The 6,850-nt window shown below is 37.4% G+C and overlaps 1 long non-coding RNA gene across 1 annotated transcript in view; it reads right to left on the reverse strand.

Moving 5' to 3' along the window:
* The window catches only part of LOC136851745 (uncharacterized), a 12,212-nt gene extending 6,525 nt beyond the window's left edge, over positions 1–5,687 (reverse strand). The window contains exons 1-3 of the long non-coding RNA XR_010856959.1: positions 5,564–5,687; positions 4,603–4,772; positions 4,254–4,436 (exon numbers count right to left, since the gene is read on the reverse strand). This is a non-coding gene — a long non-coding RNA (uncharacterized lncRNA). The remainder of the gene's footprint in view (positions 1–4,253; positions 4,437–4,602; positions 4,773–5,563) is intronic.
* Positions 5,688–6,850: the final 1,163 nt, after the last annotated feature.

A 6,850-nucleotide genomic window follows, 5' to 3' on the forward strand; every position in this document is an offset into this window, starting at 1 on the left:
CGGGTCATTCTAATTCTTTGCTAAAAATGGTTTCGCTTTTGTCCCTTTTGAAACAATTAAAAGCAGCGCAAAGAAGGATATATTTTCGGCGTTTGTATCTTTCAGTGAATGGAAAATTGTGACGAAGAATATTGGAGTTAAATTATTAAAAACGGTTCTGCCAATTCGTATGATGATTAAATTTGAGCTCACGTTTGTTTTATTTTACCGTTTCCATGCAGTTAACATTATGCGCTTGACAGCAGGAGTTATAAATCTCCGACAGCTTCAATGTTGTTCTCATAATCATTATGGTATTTGTAATACTGACAATCAGTAGGGTAATGCATATTTAGAAAAATAGTATTGGTTGTCGCTGTGGAAGTAACGGTGATAATGATGCTGGTAATGGCGAAAAGTGCGTGGATGATCTTGAAGAATCTAATTTTGTCTTAACTGTTGTAGATGGATATCAGACCTTCTCATTATTTTCCTGCGGCTGTCGAGTATCACCTGGATGACGCAACATATTGCAAGGCTGTCTCTAACTGTTTTGCGATAGTCGTATGCCTGTCTGCACTGTCGCAGATAGCCTCATGTTGGAAAAATAACTTTTTCTCCATAACATCCTTCGATAAATGCATTGCTCGCAGTTTGTCTTGCGATAGGCTCGGGACAACTTCAGACGTAGGCTAAGACAACCTACGTCGTAATCTCGATGTTACCCCGAGAGTAAAGGAGAATCCTATGACAGGGCTACGACAATCGTACAACAAGAGTGGTGCATCGTTCGTATAATTATGTCCGAGTGTGGCCACATATCCTGGTGAAACCGCTACTTGCTAATTATATCTGAGTGCGGCCATATTTCCTGGTGAAACCGCTACTTGCTAATTATATCTGAGTGTGGCCATATTTCCTGGTGAAACCGCTACTTGAATTATATCTGAGTGCGGCCATATTTCCTGGTGAAACCGCTTTGACCTAATTATATCTGGTGTGGCCATTTTCCCCCGAAACCGACTTGCTAATTATATCTGAGTGCCCACATATTTATCGTGAAACCGCTACTTGCTAATTATATCTGAGTGCGGCCATATTTCCTGGTGAAACCGCTACTTGCTAATTATATCTGAGTGCGGCCATATTTCCTGGTGAAACCGCTACTTGCTAATTATATCTGAGTGCGGCCATATTTCCTGGTGAAACCGCTACTTGCTAATTATATCTGAGTGTGGCCATATTTCGTGGTGAAGCCGCTACTTGCCCGCTGGGGCTATAGACGACAGCGATCGGGTGTCGGGTGAGACTGGGCTTTGACCTGCTTTTGGTGGAAGTGATTTTCCCCCGAGACAGGCTTTATCCCTTGACGCCCACATCAGATTTATCGCACACTTGCAGTGTATATTGTATACGACAGTTTTCGTCTTTCCGAGAAGCATTACCCCGTAGGGGGTTAGTGCCGTCAATGCACCTCATGCGGTGCAATGTATATCATTACTTAAGGTCTTTTGCAGCGTCCCTTCGGCCCCTAACGCTGCAACCCCTTTCATTCCTTTTACTCTACCTCCGTTCACATTCTCGTTCTTCCATCTTACTATCCACCCTCTCCTAACAGTTGATTCATAGTGCAACTGCGAGGTTTTCCTCCTGCTACACCTTTCAAACTTTTACTGTCAATTTCCGTTTCAGCGCCGAATGGTCTCATAGGTCCCAGTGCTTGGCATGTATGCCTAAAATTCTATAAATCAGTGAATCCAAGAAGCATTAGTGTCCTCGGAACCGTTGGTATTTGAATGGCTAAAAGCAAAAGTATTGTCCCTCCCTAAAACTTCACGAATATCTATATCAACCAGGAACACGATTTTTATTTATCGATTTATGTCGATCATTAACGATGATTATAGCTTTTAATTTTTATATGAACAAGTTCAAGGTTATTTATACATATATTTATATATATATATATATATATATATATATATATATATATGTATTATGAGATATATATATATGTATATATATATATATATATATATATATATATATATATATATATATATATATAATATAATGTGTGTGTACACAAACTTAAATTTTAACTGCTGACTAGTTCATTGTCTTCATTCTTATTTGTCGCCGCGAGTCTGTTCATGAATACTGATTTCAGTGTTTACTTTTCAGTCGTTTACTACTTGCATTGGTATCCCTATGCCGACTTTATCGGCTTGAACACCGCAGAAAATTAAGCGAACAGGTTCATTGAATGCATTAGCCAATTCAACAGCCGCGGAAGGGTCAATGGACGCCTTTGGGAGTCTCCCAGCAAATAAGGCAGGAAATTATCTCCGTGTGAATGGCAGCCGACACGGCTTGAGTTCTAAATTATCTTAATTGATTACTATTTGTCTATTTGACTTTATGATTAAATATGAACTTATGTATTTAATCTTTATATATGTTATTTTCTGTCCTGTGAACTATTATGCGAGTTATGCGTCTAATTACATCTGCCTCCGAGGTTACTTCTTCACCCGTTTGAATATGCGCCTTCACAGTACAGAAAGGGTTGACAGGTTTTGATGAAATTTGACAGATATATATCATAAGGTGACCGTACCGAAAGGGATAAATTTGGCGAGAAACGGGCGTGGAATTCCAAAATTCCGGCTTTTCCAGAGTGTTTGGGTACGTTCACTGTCAGGAAACCAATTGTCTTAAAATGAAATATAAAAAGAAAACTCTTTCGGCCCAAAGTCCTCGACAATCGAATTCAGACACCAGGAAGTGTAGGAGTTTATGTCGGTTTCTACAGAAATTCTTGTAGAAACCAAATGAAGTTCTAAGGGGTAAGTGAACCAACCCCCACCATGGTGACGAAATGGACAACGTTTTACTGAGGGATAAAAAGAAAGAACCTTGAAATCTAGACCTTGTAGTCCAAATTTCTGGAGACAGAACTTCTCCAAAAAGTTGGACAACAGTAGTTAGAACTGTTAGACATTCCCACAAACTTGTGCAATTCCGATATCTTTCTTCCAGAGTCGAAATAAAGCTTTCCCCTATCAGGGTACGATATTTTTAGTCGTTTTTCGTTTTAAATCATGAAACATGATTATAGTTAAATGGTCACTCATACCAGAGCTATGCTTTTGTAAAGGATGTTCAGGTAATGAAATCTTATTAATAGTAGACCAGTACGATGTATTTTAGACCAGTACGATGTATTTTAGGCTTGAGGCCGTGACGGTAGGCCTTGGGGATATATTTTTTTCATGCCTAGAATAATTCGATAATCAGACGTCCTGTGCTAAAATTTCTTAATTTATATTGAACCTTCGTGTAGCGATATGCATTATTTGCATTTGAAGCAAACAAAACAAAGCAGTAAATTGAATCCTATCATACCAATCTTGCAGAGGACAAAACTTCTACCCTTGGTATGTCAATACCCGGGTCATATTGCAGCATTCACAGATTCCCCGAATATGAAACAAGGAATCTTCACCCTCTTCTCCTCATTCCCACCTGCATTCTCCTCCTTCGTTTCCCTCTTCACATCCCAACCCCTCATTTTTTAAAAAACATAAAATGATATACAGTCTACTGGAATTCTTTGGCCTTACTTTGTTTTGATTTCTCAAACAAAATCCCACTCGAATTCCAAGAGTATATTAATTTTCTAGTTGATGTGTACTTATTTCTAAACGGGAGGAAGGTTTAGCCTTACATAATTATAAAATCTTCATTAAAGAATTCCCTGCGCCAGGCCTCTTTACATGGGTCTGTAAACAATACAAACAACACACACACACACACACACACACACACACACACACACACACATATATATATATATATATATATATATATATATATATATATATATATATATATATATATATATATATATATTTATATATATATTTAAATATATATATACTTTTTAAGTAATGTGCTGCAAGAAAACTAGCAATGAAAAATAATATATATATATATATATATATATATATATATATATATATATATATATATATATATATATATATATATATATATATATATATATATATATATATATATATATGTATTCCTCTACATAGATTGCATGGAACGCCATTAATTGAATTCTTTCATACTGCGGGCAGACAGCCTTAAACCCACTGTAAATCGATTACTAAATATGATAAAACCTGACACTTCCACAAATCAAAGGGGAACCTAGAACATTGAAAATTCTTATGGACTAGTTACTGAATATGTAGTTTTCTTACCTGAATATCGCAGGTGCCTTAAGTATGTATTACGTCTTTGCGAATTTTCACAGCTTTGTCGAGATAAGTTGACGAATGCGACAGCGGTAGGACTGTTCGATGGTAAGGAAGTAAGATTTAACCTGGATTCCTTAACGCTTTTCATGAGTGAACTGTTGATAGGCAGTGAATTATTCAATTCACCTGTCAGAGAAAGACATTATATTAATTATGCTCATTTCTCTTTATGCACCAACGAAGCTACACACTTTATACCTGATAAAAAAAAGTTCATCTAAAACCTACACACATATTCTAACTTAATTATAAGTAAATCATTATGATTTACTTATAATTTTTTGAGAATCACCTGAACAATACGGCGCCGTAAGGAGACATTCTTCTTCCTTCCCTCGCACCAGCGAAGTGATCAAACTCATCAAAGTACTAGTCAGGCGCCAGGCAGGAAAGCGCTTCGGTTGCCCGAGTCCAGACTTTCGTGCCTTGCTCAGTGGGTGCGATCACAGGTTTCTCAGACAGCTGTAGGTAGACGTGAAAGGGGCAATATAATAAGATTTTATAATAACAATAATAATGAAATCACACAAAGCTCGTATTCGTCAGTCACCTCACCTACAATAGTTAGACAAAGCCAACACGCCACACACACACACACACACACACACACAAAACCCCACAAGGCATATACACATATTCCATAAAACTACAAAAATGAGGAAAGCATATATTTGCATTAGCTGCATATAAAGTGTGATGAAAATACAACATCCGGTTCCACAAAGTAAATTTAAATTTAAATGCATTAAACTTTAGGTCAGTACGTAGTCAACTTGGAAAGAACACGATTGTCAACAAGTCATATTTCTTACATTATCGTTTCGTATCAGATCAAGTGGGCCTAGCTTGTCAAAATATACGATAGTCTCCATCAAAACAGGAAATAAAAAGAAAGAATAACTAGTTCCTCTAACGAATTTCCCATTCAGCCACCTAAACTAATCCATTCAAGGTATGTTTCGTAGTACCACAATATACTGCACCTTCGACAACGACGGTGAACGAATTTCACGAACACGTGCACGCGGGTCTCTTATTGCACCCAAGCAGTGAGCTTCAACTTGTATTCTTCAAAATCAAACCTTTCGGCTCCCCATTTATCTTAATAACGATAAAATCACTGGAATGAATAAGTGGACGCTGATTCCAGAAACCATAGGCCTGACACGGTTACCCTAAAGCTGTAGACATGACATGACATCTCCAGTCAGTAAGATGCCAGTTAAAAGCTATCAAATATATAAACCACTTACATATATAAAGGAAAACTTCAAGTCCCGGGATTCAAGACGGGTTGAGCAATCGAAATTCACACCAGTCAGTCATATTTAGGTCAAAATGTCACCGTTACACTTCGTAGCTTCAGGAGGGTTGGAGTTACAAGGGACAATCCGCCACGCCTAAGACTACTAACGCTCTGTTCGTCCGCTCCACTAACTAGTTCCAACTTTGATCACCAGTTTATATATATATATATATATATATATATATATATATATATATATATATATATATATATATATATATATATATATATTATTTGTGTGTGTGTGTGTTGTGCCTACGCGTGTGTGCGGAGCATGTTTCGATGTATGAACTATTATCATGTGCCACACTCGGTACTGGCCAACGGGGTATTTGCTGATCACTAAGACCACGAACACTGGGCACTCGGATAAAGTTCTGCATTTACCTAACAAGTAAATATTCCTTCTAGATTGATTAATTAGTAAGAGTGATTAGTACGAACGTCGAAGAATAAGGAAAATGGGAAACTACGACAATTTTATGAGTGCGCATATGCTTACGCATATATTTTCACGTTACTTTGTAAATTTGGTCATTTTTATATCTTTAATTCATTCATATTTATAAGGTTTCTCTCTCATATCCCAAACTTGCTTCATCTCCATTTTGGGTACCATAATGCCACTAAACTTCTTGACAGGTCATAACAAATCTGAAATATTCCAGTTGCAAAATTATTCTTGCATTTGTCCCAAGCTCAACCAATATCTTTAGAATGTTCCGCCATTGCGTCATTTTTTATTCCTATTTAGCTCCATTGAATTCCTTCGCCATTTACTTCCACCCCATTATCCGTCCTCACTAAACTTTCGCTCCCCATTTACCAGACCATTTAATGAGGCCCATTTCAACCCAACAGCTTCCGCCTCCCTTTAACTTAACGTTCCTCATTTAGCTTTGGGTCTGCATCTGTCAAACCCTTTATTTTCCGTTTGTGATGTTTTCTTGGCATCGTCTGTTTTGTACTCTCGTAAGGGTATTTCATGGGTGATAATTTAGCTACCTGTTACGATATTCCCACCATGGAAGGTTGTCTACACTTCTAGTGCTACCGTCCAACACCACCGCCTCCCCGAACTCAAGAAGCAAACGGGATATGAAATCCAAATTACCTACATAGAGAACTAATTTTTAATGAACATTTCAATCGATTATACTAACTCATCAGGGCCGTTCTGCTGTTGCACATAAACGGTAGAAACGCATCTTCCGTTATTTTTGTTTATCTCTCT

This window comes from Macrobrachium rosenbergii, chromosome 24, assembly GCF_040412425.1.
Source record: "Macrobrachium rosenbergii isolate ZJJX-2024 chromosome 24, ASM4041242v1, whole genome shotgun sequence".
In the NCBI taxonomy this organism is placed as follows: domain Eukaryota; kingdom Metazoa; phylum Arthropoda; class Malacostraca; order Decapoda; family Palaemonidae; genus Macrobrachium; species Macrobrachium rosenbergii.